This window comes from Triticum dicoccoides, chromosome 2B (assembly GCF_002162155.2).
Source record: "Triticum dicoccoides isolate Atlit2015 ecotype Zavitan chromosome 2B, WEW_v2.0, whole genome shotgun sequence".
NCBI classification, from domain to species: Eukaryota; Viridiplantae; Streptophyta; class Magnoliopsida; order Poales; family Poaceae; genus Triticum; species Triticum dicoccoides.
The window spans coordinates 72,890,905-72,912,892 of record NC_041383.1 but is presented as its reverse complement, the minus strand read 5'-3'; the positions used below and the strand labels follow the sequence as shown (position 1 = coordinate 72,912,892).

At 47.6% G+C, this 21,988-nt stretch overlaps 1 non-coding gene across 1 annotated transcript; it reads left to right on the top strand.

The window, feature by feature from the left end:
• Nucleotides 1–20,324: 20,324 nt before the first annotated feature.
• TRNAI-AAU lies at nt 20,325–20,398 on the top strand. The gene has a single exon. It is a non-coding gene; the product is annotated as a tRNA-Ile (tRNA).
• Nucleotides 20,399–21,988: the final 1,590 nt, after the last annotated feature.

Below are 21,988 nucleotides of genomic sequence, written 5' to 3'. Positions count from 1 at the left end.
GCCTTCTTGGGCCCTTCGGCCCCCTCAGTTAGGTGGCCTCCTCCTTCTTCTTCTTCTTCTTCTTCCTCTACTCCCCTTCGTGGGAAGAGTGTGCCTCGTCCTCTTCTGGCGAGGCGTCGGGTGCGGCCTCATGCCGAAGACCCTTCCGAGTTCCCGTGGCCTTCTTTTCGGCCTTTTTCTCCGGCACCTTGTAAGGCGCCGGAACCAGCATCTCCGCCATGAGTGCGCTTACTGGGTCCTCATGCAATGGATACGGACAGTTAATCCGCTCCGCCGTCTCCACCCAATCCTGTTCGGTCAGCAAGGTGACTTAAAAATCCTCCCCCAAATGTACTCGGAAGGAAACTGTTGGGGAACGTAGCAGAAATTCAAAATTTTCCTACGTGTCACCAAGATCTATCTATGGAGAGACCAGCAACGAGTAGAAAGAGAGTGCATCTACATACCCTTGTAGATTGCTAAGCGGAAGCGTTCAAGTGAACGGGGTTGATGGAGTCGTACTCGTCGTGATTCAGATCACCGATGATCAAGTGCCGAACGGACGGCACCTCCGCGTTCAACACACGTACAGCCCGGTGACGTCTCCCACGCCTTGATCCAGCAAGGAGAGAGGGAGAGGTTGAGGAAGACTCCATCCAACAGCAGCACAACGGCGTGGTGGTGGTGGAGGAGCGTGGCAATCCGGCAGGGCTTCGCCAAGCACCATGGGAGAAGAGAGTAACTTGGGAGAGAGGGAGGGGCTGCACCAAAGGCATAAGGTGTGTTTGGGAGGCCCTCCTACCCCACTATATATAGGGATCCCAAGGGGGGGTGCGCCAGCCCCTAGGAGATCCAATCTCCAAGGAGGCGGCGGCCAGGAGGGGAGGGAGGAGTCCATCCTCCCCAAGGCACCTCGGAGGTGCCTTCCCCCTTGAGGACTCTTCCCTCTAGGGTTCCCTAGGCGCATGGGCCTCTTGGGGCTGGTGCCCTTGGCCCATGTAGGCCAAGGCGCACCCCCTACAGCCCATGTGGCCCCCCGGGGCAGGTGGCCCCACCCGGTGGGCCCCCGGGACCCTTCCGGTGGTCCCGGTACAATACCGATGACCCCGAAACTTGTCCCGATGGCCGAAACAGGACATCCTATATATAAATCTTTACCTCCGGACCATTCCGGAACTCCTCGTGACGTCCGGGATCTCATCCGGGACTCCGAACAACATTCGGTAACCACATACAAGCTTCCTTTATAACCCTAGAGTCACCGAACCTTAAGTGTGTAGACCCTACGGGTTCGGGAGACATGCAGACATGACCGAGACGTTCTCCGGTCAATAACCAACAGCGGGATCTGGATACCCATGTTGGCTCCCACATGTTCCACGATGATCTCATCGGATGAACCACGATGTCAAGGACTTAATCAATCCCGTATTCAATTCCCTTTGTCTATCGGTATGTTACTTGCCCGAGATTCGATCGTCGGTATCCAATACCTTGTTCAATCTCGTTACCGGCAAGTCACTTTACTCGTTCCGTAACATATCATCCCGTGATCAACTCCTTGGTCACATTGCGCATATGATGATGTCCTACTGAGTGGGCCCAGAGATACATCTCCGTTTACACGGAGTGACAAATCCCAGTCTCGATCCGCATAAAACAATAGATACTTGACATTGGCAAAGCTCTAGCAAATGAACTACACGATCTTTTGTGCTAGTCTTAGGATTGGGTCTTGTCCATCACATCATTCTCCTAATGATGTGATCCCGTTATCAACGACATCCAATGTCCATAGCCAGGAAACCATGACTATCTGTTGATCACAACGAGCTAGTCAACTAGAGGCTCACTAGGGACATATTGTGGTCTATGTATTCACACGTGTATTACGATTTCCGGATAATACAGTTATAGCATGAATAAAAGACAATTATCATGAACAAGGAAATATAATAATAATACTTTTATTATTGCCTCTAGGGCATATTTCCAACAGTCTCCCACTTGCACTAGAGTCAATAATCTAGTTCACATCGCCATGTGATTAACACTCACAGGTCACATCGTCATGTGACTAATACCCAAGAGTTTACTAGAGTCAGTAGTCTAGTTCACATCACTATGTGATTAACACTCAATGAGTTTTATGTTTTATCATGTTGCTTGTGAGAGAGGTTTTAGTCAACGGGCCTGAACCTTTCAGATCCGTGTGTGCTTTACAAATCTCTATGTCATCTCCTAGATGCAGCTACCACGCTCTATTTGGAGCTATTCCAAATAACTGTTCCACTTGGAGCTATTCTAAATTGTTGCCCCATAATACGTATCCGGTATCTCTACTTAGAGCTATCCGGATAGGTGTTAAGCTTGCATCGACGTAACCTTTACGACGAACTCTTTTACCACCTCCATAATCGAGAAAATTCCTTAGTCCACTAGTTACTAAGGATAACTTTGACCGCTGTCTGTGATCCATTCTTGGATCACTCTTGTACCCCTTGACTAACTCATGGCAAGGCACACTTCAGGTGCGGTACACAGCATAGCATACTATAGAGCCTATGTCTTAAGCATAGGAGACGACCTTCGTCCTTTCTATTCTGCCATGGTCGAGCTTTAAGTCTTAACTTCGTACCTTACAACTCAGGCAAGAACTTCTTCTTTGACTGATCCTATCTTGAATACTTTCAAGATCATGTCAAGGTATGTGCTCATTTGAAAGTATTATTAAGTATTTTGATCTATCCTTATAGATCTCGGTGCTCAATGTTCAAGTAGCTTAATCCAGGTTTTCTATTGAAAAACACCTTTCAAATAACCCTATATGCTTTCTAGAAATTCTACATCATTTCTGATCAACATATACTCATCAGAAATTCTATAGTGCTCCCACTCACTTCTTTGGAAATACAAGTTTTTCATAAAACTTTGTACAAACCCAAAATCTTTGATCATCATCAAAGCATACATTCCAACTCCGAGATGCTCACTCCAGTCCTTAGAAGGATTGCTGGAGCTAGCATACCTTTTAGCATCCTTAGGATCGACAAAACCTTTCTGATTGTATCACATACAACCTTTCCTTAAGAAACTGGTAAGGAAACTCGTTTTGACATCCATCTGCCAGATTTCATAAATGCAGCTAATGCTAACATGATTCCGACGGACTTAAGCATTGCTACGGATGAGAAAATCTCATCGTAGTCAACTCCTTGAACTTGTGAAAAACTCTTCGCCACAAGTCGAGCTTCATAGACGGTGATATCACCATCCACGTCCGTCTTCTTCTTAAAAGATCCATTTATCTCAATGGATTGCCGATCATCGGGCAAGTCCATCAAAGTCCATGCTTTGTTCTGATATATGGATACTATCTCGGATTTCATGGCTTCTAACCATTTGTCGGAATTCGGGCCCACCATCGCTTCTCCATAGCTCGTAGGTTCATTGTTGTCTAGCAACATGACCTTTAAGACAGGATCACCTTACCACTCCGAAGTAGTACGTGTCCTTGTCGTCCTACGAGGTTCGGTAGTGACTTGATCCGAAGCTTCATGATTACTATCATAAGCTTCCACTTCAATTGGTGTAGGTGCCACAGGAACAACTTCCTGTGCCCTGCCACACACTAGTTGAAGAGACAGTTCAATAACCTCATCAAGTTTCCACCATCCTCCCACTCAATTCTTTCGAGAGAAACTTTTCCTCGAGAAAGGACCCGATTCTAGAAACAATCCATATTGCTTTCGGATCTGAATTAGGAGGTATACCCAACTGTTTTGGGTTTCCTATGAAGATGCATTTTATCCGCTTTGGGTTCGAGCTTATCAACCTGAAACTTTTTCATATAAGCGTCGCAGCCCCAAACTTTTAAGAAACGACAACTTAGGTTTCTCTAAACCATAATTCATACGGTGTCATCTCAACGGAATTATGTGGTGCCCTATTTAAAGTGAATGTGGTTGTCTCTAATGCCTAACCCATGAACGATAGTGGTAATTTGATAAGAGACATCATGGTACGCACCATATCCAATAGGGTGCAACTATGATGTTCGGACACACCATCACACTATGGTGTTCCAGGCGGTATTAATTGTGAAACATTTTCCACAATGTCTTAATTGTGTGCCAAAACTCGTAACTCAGATATTCATCTCTATGATCGTATCATAGACATTTTATCCTCTTGTCACAATGATCTTCTACTTCACTCTGAAATTACTTCAACCATTCAATAATTCAGACTTGTGTTTCATCAAGTAAATATTCTCAACATTTACTCGAATCAACTGTGAAGTAAGAACATAATGATATTCACTGCATGCCTCAGCACTTATTGGACTGCACACATCAAAATGTGTTACTTCCAACAAGTTGCTATCTTGTTCCATCTTATTGAAACCGAGGCTTTTCAGTCATCTTGCCTATGTGGTATGATTTGCATATCTCAAGTGATTCAAAATCAAGTGAGTCCGAACGGTCCATTTGCATGGAGTTTCTTCATGCATATACACCAATAGACATGGTTCGCATGTCTCAAACTTTTCAAAAATGAGTGAGTCCAAAGATCCATCAACATGGAGCTTCTTCATGCGTTTTATACCATTATGACTTACATGGCAGTGCCACAAGTAAGTGGTACTATCATTACTATCTTATATCTTTTGGCATGAAAATGTGTATCACTACGACCGAGATTCAATAAACCATTCATTTTAGGTGCAAGACCATTGAAAGTATTATTCAAATAAACAGAGTAACCATTATTCTCCTTAAATGAATAACCGTATTGCGATAGACATAATCCAATCATGTCTATGCTCAACGCAAACACCAATCTCGGTGGTAGAGGGAGTGTGCGATGCTTGATCATATCAACCTTGGAAACACTTCCAACATATATCGTCAGCTCACCTTTAGCTAGTCTCCATTTATTCCGTAGCTTTTATTTCGAGTTACTAATACTTAGCAACCGAACCGGTATCCAATACCCTGGTGCTACTAGGAGTACTAGTAAAGTACACATTAACATAATGTATATCCAATATACTTCTATCGACCTTGCCAGCCTTCTCATCTACCAAGTATCTAGGGTAATGCTGCTCCAGTGGTTGTTCCCCTTATTACAGAAGCACTTAGTCTCGGGTTTGGGTTCAACCTCGGGTTTCTTCACTGGTGCAGCAGCTGATTTGCCGTTTCATGAAGCATCCCTTCTTTCCCTTGCCCTTCTTGAAACTAGTGGTTTCATCAACCATCAACAATTGATGCTCCTTGTTGATTTCTACTTTCGCGACGTCAAACAACGCGAATACCTCAAGGATCATCATCTCTATCCTTGATATGTTATAGTTCATCACGAAGCTCTAGCAGCTTGGTGGCAATAACTTTGGGGAAACATCACTATCTCATCTGGAAGATCAACTCCCACTTGATTCAAGTGATTGTTGTACTCAGACAATCTGAGCACAAGCTCAACGATTGAGCTTTTCTCCCTTAGTTTGTAGGCTAAGAAAATCGTCGGAGGTCTTATACCTCTTGACGTGGGCACGAGCCTGAAATCTCAATTTCAGCCCTCGAAACATCTCATATGTTCCGTGACGTTTCGAAAACGTCTTTGGTGCCTCTACTTAAAGCATTTAACTGAACTATCACGTAGTTATCAAAACGTGTATGTTCGATGTTCGAAACATCCACAAAGGATGTTTGGGGTTCAGCACACTAAGCGGTGCATTAAGGACATAAGCTTTCTACTGATCGCATAATCGCTACTGTCAACTTTCAACTATATTTTCTCTAGGAACATAACTAAACAGTAGAACTAAAGCGCGAGCTACGACATAATTTGCAAAGAGTCTTTTGACTATGTTCAAGATAATTAAGTTCATCTTATGAACTCCCACTCAGATAGACATCCCTCTGGTCATCTAAGTGATCACATGATCCGAGTCAACTAGGCCGTGTCCGATCATCACGTGAGACGGACTAGTTAACGTCGGTGAACATCTTCATGTTGATCGTATCTACTATACGACTCATGCTCGACCTTTCGGTCTCCGTGTTCCGAGGCCATGTCTGCACATGCTAGGCTCGTCAAGTTAACCCTAAGTGTTTTCGCTGTGTAAAACTGTCTTACACCCGTTGTATGTGAACGTAAGAATCCATCACACCCGATCATCACGTGGTGCTTAGAAGCGACGAACTGTAGCAACGGTGCACAGTTAGGGGAGAACACTTCTTGAAATTTTGTAAGGGATCATCTTATTTACTACCGTCGTCCTAAGTAAACAAGATGCATAAACATGATAAACATCACATGCAATCAAATAGTGACATGATATGGCCAATATCATTTTTGCTCCTTTTGATCTTCATCTTCGGGGCTCCATGATCATCTTGTCACCGGCATGACACCATGATCTCCATCATCATGATCTCCATCATCGTGTCTTCATGAAGTTGTCACGCCAACGACTACTTCTACTTCTATGGCTAACGCGTTTAGCAATAAAGTAAAGTAAGTTACATGGCGTTCTTCAATGACACGCAGGTCATACAAAAAATAAAGACAACTCCTATGGCTCCTGCCGGTTGTCATACTCATCGACATGCAAGTCGTGATTCCTATTACAAGAACATGATCAATCTCATACATCACATATATCATTCATCACATCCTTTTGGCCATATCACATCACATAGCATACCCTGCAAAAACAAGTTAGACGTCCTCTAATTGTTGTTGCATGTTTTACGTGGCTGCTATGGGTTTCTAGCAAGAACGTTTCTTACCTACGCAAGACCACAACGTCATATGCCAATTGCTATTTACCCTTCATAAGGACCCTTTTCATCGAATCCGTTCCGACTAAAGTGGGAGAGACTGGCACCCGCTAGCCACCTTATGCACAAGTGCATGTCAATCGGTGGAACCTGTCTCACGTAAGAGTACGTGTAAGGTCGGTCCGGGCCGCTTCATCCCACAATACCGTTGAAACAAGATTGGACTAGTAACGGTAAGCATATTGAACAACATCAACGCCCACAACTACTTTGTGTTCTACTCGTGCAAAGAATCTACGCAATAGACCTAGCTCATGATGCCACTGTTGGGGAACGTAGCAGAAATTCAAAATTTTCCTACGTGTCACCAAGATCTATCTATGGAGAGACCAGCAACGAGTAGAAAGAGAGTGCATCTACATACCCTTGTAGATCGCTAAGCGGAAGCGTTCAAGTGAACGGGGTTGATGGAGTCGTACTCGTCGTGATTCAGATCACCGATGATCAAGTGCCGAACGGACGGCACCTCCGCGTTCAACACACGTACAGCCCGGTGACGTCTCCCACGCCTTGATCCAGCAAGGAGAGAGGGAGAGGTTGAGGAAGACTCCATCCAACAGCAGCACAATGGCGTGGTGGTGATGGAGGAGCGTGGCAATCCCGCAGGGCTTCGCCAAGCACCATGGGAGAAGAGAGTAACTTGGGAGAGAGGGAGGGGCTGCACCAAAGGCATAAGGTGTGTTTGGGAGGCCCTCCTACCCCACTATATATAGGGATCCCAAGGGGGGGGGTGCGCCAGCCCCTAGGAGATCCAATCTCCAAGGAGGCGGCGGCCAGGAGGGGAGGGAGGAGTCCATCCTCCCCAAGGCACCTCGGAGGTGCCTTCCCCCTTGAGGACTCTTCCCTCTAGGGTTCCCTAGGCGCATGGGCCTCTTGGGGCTGGTGCCCTTGGCCCATGTAGGCCAAGGCGCACCCCCTACAGCCCATGTGGCCCCCCGGGGCAGGTGGCCCCACCCGGTGGGCCCCCGGGACCCTTCCGGTGGTCCCGGTACAATACCGATGACCCCGAAACTTGTCCCGATGGCCGAAACAGGACTTCCTATATATAAATCTTTACCTCCGGACCATTCCGGAACTCCTCGTGACGTCCGGGATCTCATCCGGGACTCCGAACAACATTCGGTAACCACATAGAAGCTTCCTTTATAACCCTAGCGTCACCGAACCTTAAGTGTGTAGACCCTACGGGTTCGGGAGACATGCAGACATGACCGAGACGTTCTCCGGTCAATAACCAACAGCGGGGTCTGGATACCCATGTTGGCTCCCACATGTTCCACGATGATCTCATCGGATGAACCACGATGTCAAGGACTTAATCAATCCCGTATTCAATTCCCTTTGTCTATCGGTATGTTACTTGCCCGAGATTCGATCGTCGGTATCCAATACCTTGTTCAATCTCGTTACCGGCAAGTCACTTTACTCGTTCCGTAACACATCATCCCGTGATCAACTCCTTGGTCAAATTGCGCATATGATGATGTCCTACCGAGTGGGCCCAGAGATACCTCTCCGTTTACACGGAGTGACAAATCCCAGTCTCAATCCGCATAAAACAATAGATACTTGACATTGGCAAAGCTCTAGCAAATGAACTACATGATCTTTTGTGCTAGTCTTAGGATTGGGTCTTGTCCATCACATCATTCTCCTAATGATGTGATCCCGTTATCAACGATATCCAATGTCCGTAGCCAGGAAACCATGACTATCTGTTGATCACAACGAGCTAGTCAACTAGAGGCTCACTAGGGACATATTGCGGTCTATGTATTCACACGTGTATTACGATTTCCGGATAATACAGTTATAGCATGAATAAAAGACAATTATCATGAACAAGGAAATATAATAATAATACTTTTATTATTGCCTCTAGGGCATATTTCCAACAGAAACATCTTGTAATAACCAGAGGACTTACCGGACTGGCAAGGCGCGTTGCGCTGAGCCCCCGGTCCTCGGAAAGGGGAGGAGGGACTTCGCCGGTCTTGAACAAAACCTTCCAGATTTCTTTGTGCGTTGTGTCGAAGAGCCCTAGCAGCATCTGGTGTTCTGCCGGGTCGAACTCCCACATATCAAACGCCCGTCTTTGACACGGGAGAATCCGGCGAATGAGCATGACCTGGACCACGTTGACAAGCTTGATCTTCTTGTCCCTCATACTTCTGAGGAAGGTCTCGAGTCCGGTCAGCTCCGTGGGTTCGCCCCAGGCCAGGCCCTTCTTCTCCCAGGAGGTGAGCCATGTGGTTATTCCGGATCTGAATTTGGGGGCCGCCACCCAGTTGGCGTCGCGCGGCTCAGTGATGTAGAACCACCCTGATTGCCACCCCTTTATGGACTCCACGAAGGAGCCATCGAGCCATGTAACATTTGGCATTTTTTCCACCATGGCACCTCCGCACTCCGCCTGTTGGCCGCTCACGATCTTCGGCTTCACGCAGAAGATTTTCAACCACAGGCCAAAGTGAGGCTTGATGCGGAGGAAGGCCTCGCACACGACGATGAGCACCGAGATGTTGAGGACGAAATTCGGAGCCAGATCGTGAAAATCTAGCCTGTAGTACTACATGAGCCCACGGACAAAAGGGTGGAGTGGAAACCCTAGTCCACGGACGAAATGAGGTAGAAATACTACTCTCTCCCGAGACTTTGGAGTGGGGGTAACCTGTCCCTCTGCCGGAAGCCTGTGCGCGGTGCTCTCGGCCAGGTATCCGGCCTCCCGAAGCTTGGTGATGTTCTCCTCTGTGACAGAGGAGGCCATCCACTTGCCTCCCGCTCCGGACATATTGTGATCCTACGGAGAAGGTGAGAACTTGGGCACTGGAGCTCGAGGGTGCGAGAACGGATGAGCAAAGAAGGAAGAGGGCGTGGGTGAAAACGGGAAATCACCGTCCCCTTATAAAGGCGATGCAGAATGTGCGCCTCCCCACTTGCCTCTTGAAATCTCTTATTTTTTCAAGCGCCTCGATTAATGGCGCTGGTTGGGTTACCCATACCCGTATTGATGGAGATCCCGTGATAAGGGGACACGATCTCTGCATTGACAAGACATGCGAAATAAACCGCCTCACGATGTGTGCGGAAGCAGGTTGAAGAAAACGGTTCGAATAAGAACCGGACCGTGGCGTGATGTCACTCTTCGAGGAATTGTCAGCAGATTGGATTCATGGATTATTATTATTCTCTCTACACTGATATATGGAATGTTATCTTGCAGAGCCGGACACGGTCCTTGTGTTCAGAATTTATCTTGGAGTATTCGGAGATGGAACCCGCCTCGCAATGCCGAAGACAATCTACGCGCCGGACTCATCGTCATTGAAGCTTGGATCAGGGGCTACTAAGGGAGTCCTGGATAAGGGGGTATCCGGACAGCCGGACTATGTACTTTGGTCGGACTGTTGGACTATGAAGATACAATATAGAAGACTTCGTCCCGTGTCCGGAAGGGACTCTCCTTCGCGTGGAAGGCAAGCTTGGCGATTCGGATGTAGATCTCCTTCTGTGTAAACCGACCTTGTGTAACCCTAGCCCCCTCCAGTGTCTATATAAACCGGAGGGTTTAGTCCGTAGGACACATCAACAATCATACCACAGGCTAGCTTCTAGGGTTTAGCCTCTCTGATCTCGTGGTAGATCCACTCTTGTAATACTCACATCATCAAGATCAATCAAGCTGGAAGTAGGGTATTACCTCCATCGAGAGGGCCCGAACCTGGGTAAACATCGTGTCCCCAGCCTCCTATTACCATTAGCCTTAGACGCATAGCTCGGGACCCCCTACCCGAGGTCCGCCGGTTTTGACACCGACACAGGGCGCGACACCAACTCGTGGCGACATGCCCGGGCGCATCTTGGGTAGCCACGCACGGAGGAGTGCCTGGCTTGCCGGTCGTCGACGGGACTCCGGTAGATGCTTCGGGCGGCGATGATGTGGAATCAGGAGGGTGGGGGCTCCGCTGACTCCTTTTCTTTTTCTAATTAATTAATGGGTTGGATTGTGTCAGCGTCCCAGATTCAGAGAGCGGCAGCAACGCCAAGACAGCCAGCGTGGCTTCGGGAGAGGGCGCGTCGACCAATCAGGGCCAAGACTGCGTCATCAAGCGTCCACCTGGAATCAAGCACCCGAACCGCAAGTTCGTGGGCCCGAAGTGGGCGAGTCCTTCTTAAGCCAAGAGGAGCAGAGGAGGAGGGCATCCAGTAGGATCAGGCAACCGACATGGCACGGCACGACTTCCCTTTTGCTTTCTCCTTTCTATTTTCCCCCAAACCTGTAATCTGTAAGCTACTGAGAGGAATTGAATATAGATCGAGATCATCCACCTAACATCATGGTATCAGATAGCCACCCACCACCCTCCACCGCTGCCGATGACCGCTACCACCACGCTGGAAACCCGTCGCCAGAAGCAGGCGCGTGACTCCCTCATCGCCAACATGGTTCCCGTGCTGAAGGCGTACCTTGACAAGCTCAACGATGAGGCCATCACTCGCGCACGCCACCAAGAGGAGGACAACAAGGCCATCCTACAGGCCATGGCGACGCAGACTACCTGGATCGACGCTCTCGTCTCCTGGAAGCCGAAGCTCGAGGCTAGATTTGTGCAGCTCGAATCCGCCGTCGCAACGCTCCAGGTAGCATCGGCCGCGCCCGTCCCGACCGCCCCATCCATCGGATCGCCGCCGCCTGCGACCACCCCGGTCGCGCACGAGATCCAAGGGCAATCAAGCCACGGCGCGTCACTGCAACCCGGGGGATCTCCGACGGTGATTCTTGAGTCGCTGGCGGCTTCCCCGGTCACGGGTTTGGCCATGATCCCATCTCTGAATCCTTCGCCCTTGCCTTCTCAAGTACTGACGGCAATGGGGCAAGCACCTCCGCCGATTTCGTTTCCCAGTTTCGGGGGCGAAAGTCTGCAGCTCTGGAAAATGCTTGCGGAACATTATTTTCAGATGTTTGTAGTTCAGGAGTCGTAATGGGTTCCCATGGAAATTCTGAATTTGTCCTGCCCGGCTGCCATTTGGCTGCAATTGGTGCAATGCAAGGTTGCTGGTTTGGCATGGGAATCATTCACAACCTTGTTGTGCACTCGTTTTGGCCGTGATAAGCACCAGTTCCTTATTCGTCAGTTCTATGCTATTAGACAAACAAATTCAGTGGCAGATTTCATTGAACGTTTTGAAACTTTGATGAACCACATGATATCTTATTCAGAACTGACGCATCCTTACTTCTTCTTGACTCGGTTCATCGAGGGACTGCGGGTGGACATAAGGGCGGTGGTGCTCATTCAGCGCCCGCCTGAACTCGACACGGCGTGCTCGCTGGCGCTACTGCAAGAGGAGGTAGCAGACGGGGAGCTGCTCAAGCACGCGGCACCCACTCGTTTCCCAGCACCGCGGTTCATGACAGCCAGCGCTCCGGTGACCCCCCCGAGTGTTGCATGCCTGTCAGCGCCTGCAGCCAGCGCTGAAGATTGCCATGGAACAGACGCAGCGAGGGCAGGAATATAGAGCAGCAAGATCGCAGCATTGCGCTCTTTCAAAAGAGATCGAGGTCTTTGCTTCAAGTGTAGGGAGCGGTGTGGCAAAGATCATACGTGCCCTGCCACTGTGCAGATGCATGTGGTGGAGGAATTGCTAGAGCTATTTGCAACAGAAGAGATGCGTGGAGAAGTCGATCAGGATTAATCAGCATTGGACAAAGACAATATATGCACTATCTCCAAGCAAGCAGTTGATGGATCGTCTGGACCGGGAATGATGCAATTGCACGCATGGATACAAGGCAAAGAGATGTCACTGTTGGTGGATTCGGGTAGTTCATCATCTTTTGTGGACCTGCATATGGCTGCTCATTTGTCTGGAGTGCGCAAACTGCTGAAGACTTGTCAGGTCAAAGTTGCGGATGGTTTAGTGTTACACTGCGATAGTTTCATTCCCCAGTGTCAGTGGTCTTCGCAGGGACATGAATTTGTCACGGATTATAAACTTTTATCTCTAGGGGTTTATGATGCAATCCTGGGAATGGAGTGGCTCAAGAAACACAGCCCGATGCAAGTCGATTGGGAAGCTCAGCACATGACAGTAACCACGGATCAAGGGGTAGTGGATTTGCAGGCAGTCGCTACGCATCAATATCAGTGCTCTGCAATTTCATCTTAGGAGCTCATGTCTGCTTGTAAACAAGGCTCTGTTGCGTATGTGGTGCATCTGAATGCTGTCAGTGAAACGGGAGCTCAAGACGAGAACATACCAGTGGAAATTCTCATGGTACTTGAGCAGTACACGGATGTGTTTGAAAAGCCAAAAGGGCTCCCACCAAGACACGCTTGTGATCATCGGATCCCGCTCATAGAGGGGGCTCAACCGGTTAATCAGCGTCCCTACAGACACAAACCAGAGCTCAAAAATGAGATAGAGCGTCAGGTTAAGGAGCTCCTTGATGCAGGTATCATCAGAGAAAGTACAAGCCCATTTTCCTCGCCATCATTGCTTGTGAAGAAAAAGGATGGGACATGGCGATTATGTGTGGATTACAGGTGTTTGAATGCAATCACCCTGGTCAGCAAATACCCGGTTCCAATCATCGATGAATTACTTGATGAATTGGTTAGAGCTCGTTGGTTTTCCAAGTTAGATTTGCGTGCAGGATATCATCAGATACGATTGGCAGAGGGGAAGGAATATAAGACAGCGTTTACTACACACTCAGGGCACTGGGAGTTCTTGGTCATGTCATTTGGTTTGGCATGTGCACCACCAACATTCATAGGCGCACTGTCTTGTACCCTGCGGCCTCTGCTGTGTGTCTGTGTCATTCTCTTCTTCCATGACATTTTGGTATTCAATAAAACTATGGCGCAACATGTGGAACATCTACGTCAGGTGCTGCAATTGCTGTGTAGAGATCATTGGAAAGTGAAGCAATCCAAGTGTTCGTTTGGCCAGCGGCAGATTGCTTACCTGGGGCATGTGATCAATGAGCGGGGAGTGTCAACAGATCTAGAGAAGATCGCAACTATCAGAAACTTTTCTGTCCCTCCTAACAGCAAAGAGGTGCGTAGCTTCCTAGGATTGGCAGGTTACTACCGGAAATTTGTCAAGCATTTCGGCATCATTGCCAGGCCCCTCTTCAATTTGCTCAAGAAGAATCATCCGTTCGTCTGGACTGCTGAAACTGCTAAAGCATTTGAGCTGCTGCAACAGGGTTTGATTTCTGCACCAGTCCTGCATTTGCCAGATTTTAGTAAGCAGTTTGTTATCGATACGGACGCTTGTGATTACGGAGTTGGAGCAGTGTTACAGCAAGGGGGGGGCATCCGATTGTGTACATGAGCAAACCGTTGGCACCCAAGCACAGAGGGTTGTCCACCTACAAAAAGGAATGTTTGGCGATACTGATGGTCGTAGAGCAATGGCGTCCATACTTACACCATGATGAATTTCTGATACAGACAGATCAGCGTAGTCTCGTCCATTTGGATGATCAGAGGCTATCGACAGTGTGGAAGCAGAAAGCATTTACCAAGCTTCTGGGGTTGCGTTACAAAATTTGTTACCGACAAGGTGCAACCAACAATGCGGCAGACGCTCTGTCTCGCCGGCGCCATGAACAGGGTCAGGCCATGGTCATTTTAGTGTGTCAGCCTACTTGGACCGATGATATCCGGGCCAACTATTCCACTAATGATCATGCACGCAAGCTACTCGAACAGTTCTCGCACCAGGATGGCCCGAAGGGACGCTTTTCTGTTGCTAATGGTCTGCTGTACTTCCGTCAGCGCTTGTGGCTGGGGGGCTCGCCTGTAATTCAGCAGTCGGTGCTGCGAGCTTTCCATGATAGCACAGTTGGGGGGCATTCTGGCTTTCCCATGACGTATCGGCATCTTCGCAAGCTATTTGCCTGGCCCAAGATGAAGCAGCAGATCAGACAGTATGTGCAGGGATGCACGGTCTGTCAACAAGCTAAACCGGAAAGAGTCAAGTATCCAGGGTTACTCGAACCAATTCCTCTGCCTGAGAGGGCTTGGCAAGCCGTTACAATGGATTTCATCGACGGCCTCCCGCAATCGGGTAGAGCGAACTGCATCTTAGTCGTGGTGGACAAGTTCACACGCTATGCTCACTTCCTACTACTTCAACACCCATTCACCGCGGCCAGAGTGGCTCGAGCGTACTTGGACAATGTTTACAAGCTTCATGGCCTGCCAAAATCCATAGTATCAGACCAAGATCCAGTCTTCACAAGCAAATTCTGGAGGGAGCTATTTGCCTGCATTGGAACCGAGCTCAACATAAGTACTCTGTACCACCCTCAAACGGATGGCTAGTCTGAGTGGGTAAATCAATGCCTAGGAATTTACTTACGGTGTTTCATTCATGCTTGTCCCAGTCACTGGAACCAGTTCCTTGCTCTTGCAGAGTTATGGTACAACTCCAGTCATCACTCTGCCTTAAACATGGCGCCGTTTCAAGCATTGTATGGGCATGAACCGCGGCACTGGGGGATTGAAGCAGCGTCAGTGTGCAAGATTCCAGAGCTAAAAGAGTGGTTGGAGGAAAGGAAGACCATGCAACAAGTTCTTAAACAACACTTGCACCGCGCGCGGCATCTCATGAAAGTTCAGGCTGACAAGAAACGATCTGAGCGAGAATATGTTGTCGGGGATGCTGTATTCGTCAAGTTGCAACCGTACGTGCAGTCATCGGTGCATTGCCGAGCCAACCACAAGCTGGCGTTCAGGTACTTTGCCCTGTTCAAGATCATCGAACGCATCAATCCTGTGGCTTACGAATTGGAGCTACCGAAGGGATCGCGGGTGCATGCGGTCTTCCATGTGTCTTAGCTGCGTCGAGCATTATCACCAGGTACATCAGCATCGACTACCCTGCCAAGCACGAAGTCGCCTGAACTGATTCTGGTGGAACTCCTGGACAAGCGTTGGCGGCAAACACCGTCGGGACAGCGAGAGCAGTACTTGGTACGTTGGTCAGATTCGGAGCTGTTGGATGCATCATGGGAGGACGCGTTGGCTCTCAAGAACCGCTTTCCAGTGGTAACAGCTTGGGGACAAGCGTGCTCTCAAGGAGCCGGGGATGTCAGCGTCCCAGATTCAGAGAGGGGCAGCAACGCCAAGACAGCCAGCATGGCTTCGGGAGAGGGCGCGTCGACCAATCAGGGCCAAGACCGTGTCATCAAGCGTCCACCTAGGATCAAGCACCCGAACCGCAAGTTCGTCGGCCCGGAGTGGGCGAGTCCTTCTTAAGCCAAGAGGAGCAGAGGAGGAGGGCATCCAGTAGGATCAGGCAACCGGCAAGGCACGGCACGGCTTCCCTTTTTGCTTTCTCCTTTCTGTTTTCCCCCAAACCTGTAATCTGTAAGCTACTGAGAGGAATTGAATCTAGATCGAGATCAGCCACCTAACAGATTGGTTTTCTCAATGGATGACATGTGGGCCTCTGGTCAATTATAACAGTCAACACTAACACCCCGTTTGGATGTCTCCCTTCCAGCCCAGGAAATGGAATTGGTAATCATATGACCACAATACAGATGTTTGGTTGTACACCGAATTTGTATTGGAAACACAGGGCCAATTCAGGGCTGTTTTTCCTACCACGTAAAGCTCCCTCCCACGATTCGGAGGGATGCCGCTCCGTTTTCCTCTGAATTGCCCGGAAAACATACCCGTTCGATCCCAGCGACCAGAAAAGAAAAGAAGGGAGACGAGAGGGGATTTCGGGGCAATCTAGCTACCAAAGCGGCGGCGAGAACCGCGGAGCTCGGCGTCAGGGCAGATCTGTTCGTCCCCCGTCTCTCCCTCTCCTTCCATCCCCTCTCCCGATTGCTCTGCCCATACCGCACCCCTCCGCTCCTGGTCTCTGTCTCCAGCGGCGACCACCATCGAGACCGGTCTCCATCTCCACCCCGGCCGGTGGACGAGAGGAAGCCCGGCGGCGTCCACCATCCTGTCCGACGGCGGCGGCGACCACCATACCATCCCGTCCCATGGCCATGTGAAGCAAGAGGATTGAGGTACAGGTGCAAGGGGTGATAACCGGCGGTGACCGTGGCAGGCTTCCCATTATCTGTACATAGTGAACTAGCAAATGGATTGAGCTGCAGTTAGTGCAGATAAGTAATTTGAGGACTTGAATACTTGCTGACTTTTTTTACTAAAGCTCATGTGTACCAGAAATATTCAGTGATGCCTCTCTTACTGAATGAACATTGCATGTTAGATAGGTGAAGTAGTACAGTGCTTGCGTATGCGTAATTTGAGAAGTATCAAGCTGGATCCCTATTCTGAATTTTAGCAGTACAAATTGAGATGACCTTGTCCTGCTAGTAGACTGCTTGTGGATTGATAATTATATGACTCTGTATCTATGTGATTGTTTGTGCACCTCAGAAGTACTATCTGGTAGAATATTTATTATTGTTTACTGCTATATATTCATTTAATTGTAGTCATGTGTAAGAAGATTTCAGTTTTTGAGTCATGTAGAACAAGGTATAATCTTCATGGCAATGTAGCTATGCAATTCCAAAGTTTGCCATCCAAACATGATTCGGTATTGAAACCTCAGAGGCAATTCAAGGGCCAATTTAGTGAACAACCAAACATGCGAATTCGTATTCATGCCATTTCAGTTTCCTCACTGAATTGGAATTTCAGTCCAATTCAATATGGAGCTCTTCAATACGGACATCCAAACAAAGCATAAAGGTGCTACCAGTCAACGCTTACGGGTGGCCTCGTCCTGTCATAATCCGGATCAAATTTTAAACATCTAGTCATTAGTGCTTTTTGGAACAGCCAACCAAATTTTGTGATAGTATTTTGAAAGATTAACAAAAGTGGTAGTTTTTTGTAGCCTAGCCCGTAATGTGGTAGTTTTTTGCTATATACTCCAAGTTGCAGCAAACAAAAAAAGTCCTCAAACTTCTCTCTCTTTATCGAAGGATGGGGGTGCGCCCCCACGCTGGCGTGTCCCTCTCAGCCCTGCCGACCTACCCCACCTTCTCCTCACTTACCCCCACAGCCTCCCCGTTCCGTCACGAGCTTCAAATCGATGAAGGTTACGACGACACCCCGATTGATCAAGAACGGAACTGCCGGAGGAGCAGGAGGGAGAAATAGACCTGCGTGTGAGCTACATGCATCCATCTCACGTACACACCTACCATCTTCTGCACTTCAGAGTTGCGCCACCATTAAACTTCATTGGCAGCGTGTACGACCATGTCAAGGTCAGGATTCTCTTCCAGTTGGAGTCCAAGCTTCCCCCTTGTCGTTTTCGTCCTCGACAACCCTCGATAGTGCACCAACGCCAGCCTTTGTGGCTCTCACCACTCTTCGCTCCTAAAGTGCTCGATTGATTCCCCCAAGGTATTTTACCCTTTTCTTTGTATTTGTTTACTTTTGCATCCAACTGATCGTTTGGTGTTGCATTGTGTACTTGAAAAGGTTATTGGAGATGTATTTTAAGGACACCTCATCTTAGGAGGCAAAAGACGATGGTGGTGATTTCGAGATGCAATGATTGTGATTATTCAAGAGGAAGTGGGGAGGAGAATGACACGTGGTTCTCAGTTCGGCCACATTCACATTCATTGAGATAGGGTAGAGGGTCGTCATGCCAAGATTTTGAAAGATTATTTTGTGTCGAATCCAATTTATCCAAAGAAAACTTTAGGCGGCAATTCCGCCTGCACCAAGTTATTTTCAACACCATTGCAGAAGCTATTGAGAAGCATGATCCTTGGTTCACCTTGAGAAGGAATGCAGTGGCAGAAATCAGTGTGAGTCCATTGATGAAGTGTACCGCAGTCAATGGTGTGTTTGGATTTGAATATTTAAATCAGTGTAACTTCATAGCACTTTATTTTTATACTTTGTCATGTTTTATTTGAATTATCACTTCATTGGAACCCTATGGTGTGTTTGAATTTGAATATTTACATATGAATACATTTAATTTGAAATTTTGTTGAAATTTGTGCACTGGAATTATGAAGTTTTGAAGTAATATGTTGTGCAAATATCATGTTTGAATGGAGAATGTAAACAAAATGATGGAAGAATTAAAAAGTTTTTTTTTTAAGTTGAGTTTCAGGAAAAGAACCACGTGCATAGTTTTTTTGTACCATTGGACTTAATGTGTTAATGTTTGGGGGGTTAAGTTTTAGAGAAAGGGCAGATGCTCTCAAATGTGCAATATATCACTTTGTTTCTTCTGGTAGCCGGGGTCGTTCATCCTCTATCTTCACAAAGAAGTGCTCCCTCCGCCCTGAATTACTTGTCGCGAAAATGAAGATACATTCATTTCTATGACAAGTAATTCGAGGCGGAGGGAGTATTAGAGAAGCTATCGCAAAAAAAAACACATAATGGCCTTTTAGCTCATCTAGTTAGAAGGTCGCATGTTCGAGACCTGCATGGGCCATGAATTTTTTGTATTTCGGGGCGTATTTTTTATTTTTTATTTCATTTATTTTTAATAATGTGCACAGAAATAGTAAAAACTATATGGCTTTGCCCGGGATTAAACCAGTGAACTTCATTGTGTTAGGCAGACATGATAACCAACTACTCCACTGAACAAATCAGACATGTTTGTGCAATAAATTTAGTTGGTATAAACATCGAAAAAACGTATTTCTATGTTACAAAAGATTCAGATAAGATTTAAACACTGACAAATAAATGTATTTGTACTGTCCACTTCTTTAAAAATCGCAATTTGTCATTTTTGTGTAGCTCGAGTGTCAACATATTTTCTCATCAAAATTTTCACGCATGTAGTACACATCCATATGTCAATGTGTAACGTTTTCATAATTTTTCTAAAACATTAAAATGTGATTTTTGAATATTTTTTTAAAATAAGCTTCATGGAACTCGAGCAACAAAAGGCTGCTCTCCTGACATCTACTTGGGGCTATTCGCAAAAAAAAAAAAACATCTACTTGGGGCAATATCTTCCCGCGATCCAAACGTTGTTTCTTTATTTGCGTGAAAGCCAAACATTACTTCTGAGTGCATCGTTATTAAAATATGCTACTCATTGGTTTTAGGCACATACACTCTCCTCACACGCAGTTCCTTACAGCGGAAAAAAGTTGTTCGAGGACCGCATCCCGATCTTCTCCACTTTTGCCTCTTTGTTGTTTACATTCAGGCTTGGCATAACGGTTACGGCCGACTTGCCTCTAGTCATTCCTGTCTGAAATGCTTTGGAGCCCTAGCTATTCGCCCGCATCCCTCAAAAAACTTATTCCTAGGTTTCCCGACCAGAGTTGAGCTCGGCATCCAGGCCTGTTTGAGCTGTGTCTATGAGTTCCGGTTTGATGAGTTTTGATCTTTAATCTGATTACTATGAGGACCACAAAGCGACGTGCATGCCACCTTTTTTTTTTTTTTGAAAGAACGAGTTGCAAGACTCTTTATATAAATACAAAAAAAGAACTTGACTAGCAAGTAAATTGGCCTATTAGCTCAGTTGGTTAGAGCGTCCTGCTAATAACGCGAATGTTGCAGGTTCGAGACCTGCATGGGCCACGAATTTTTTATTTTCGCTTTGTTCCTTTTCAGTTTTATTTATCTGTAAAACAGAAAGCGCATTTTTTCCCCACAAAAATAGGGTTATCGAGTGAGAAAAAGTTTGGCTTCGCCCGGGGTCGAAACGAGGACCTTCAGACTGTTAATCTGACGTGATAACCATCTACACCACGAAACCATGTTACATGATTGGTTCACTATATTTATTTATAACAGTCCGCATCTTTCAACGATCCAAATACGCAGTTTCTCTTTTTGCGTGAAAATCAATTGATACTTTCTCTCTTTACTCCATTTGTATTAAATCGAACTTCATAAAACATGATCAAATGTAATTAAAATTATCAACATCTATAATACTTAAGATGTAGTATGAAAATTAACTCCTTCATGCATCCAATGATATTGATTTCATAATATGAAGTTGATAAATTAACTCCTGGATGAGTCCGGCGAATGGTGCCGACGCCACTTCCTCCCGGCGGACGTTGACACCATCACCATCATTCGCACGTCGCCCCGCATCACCGACGACATCATCGCCTAGGCACGGGTGAAGAACGGTATCTTCACCATTCGATCTGCCTATCACTTAGCCATGGATGAGTGCAAGCGTCCATCCACAACTGCTATGAGCAGGGCACCGGATGCTCGTCGCCATCTCGAAGATCATATGGGGGGTGCTCTGCTCCCCCTAAGGTACGCGTGTTTGCATGGAAAATCGTGTCCAACTCCTTTGCCACTTGGGCCAACAAATTTACCTGCCACCTCGAGCTTACTGATATTGCCCCTTTGTGGTGTGAGAACGAGAGGACGGCTTCCATGCGCTATGCAGGTGTCCGCTCCCCAAAGAGATGCCATGGCGTAAGACTGGCCGATACTAAAGGTGGAGACCATATATATGCAACAAGGGACTGGAGTGGCTCTTCACATTCTTGAACCCTCTCTCGGACACGGCGCGCATGGTGCACATCTGTGCTTCACATGTCATGCCTACATGGCCTTGCTTGCTTCTTAGTACGACGTGAGCGTGGTGCATGTTTGCTACACTTGAGTACGTGCGTACACAAGCATGCAAGTAAAAAAATTTAAGCGAGCCACCGTCCAGGCATCGCGCGTGCGTGCACGATCAGAGTGTTGCGCGTCCGCTCTCCAGCTTCCTCCGCGACAAGGAGATTACCCAAGACAGAGCTCGGTCTACACCACCGTCGTCCGTCTACATGGAGCTCGCCCAAGGCAGTGTGCAGTGTACGCCATCATCGAACTCGCCCAAGGTGGGGCGCCGCCTACGACGAGTGAATAGCACAAAACTATCGCTTTTCGCGTTATGGTTCTCTCCCGCTCGCCGTCGGTGTTGCTGCTCTCATTGTGGTGCGCTTCTCTCCGGTCCTCTTGGTCTCGTGGTGGTGTTCGTAGTGATGCGGCTTGGATGGCGGCCCTACTGCGTTGGCGCATGGTGGTGGGCGGCGGTCTGGCTGGTCGGCTCCGATCCGTTGGGCGGTGGGGTTGGAGTGCGGGAGAAATCCTTGCCGGTCTTCGGCTCCGATGCGGTGACACCTGCGGGTGCCACCATTCCTTCCTGGAGGGTGT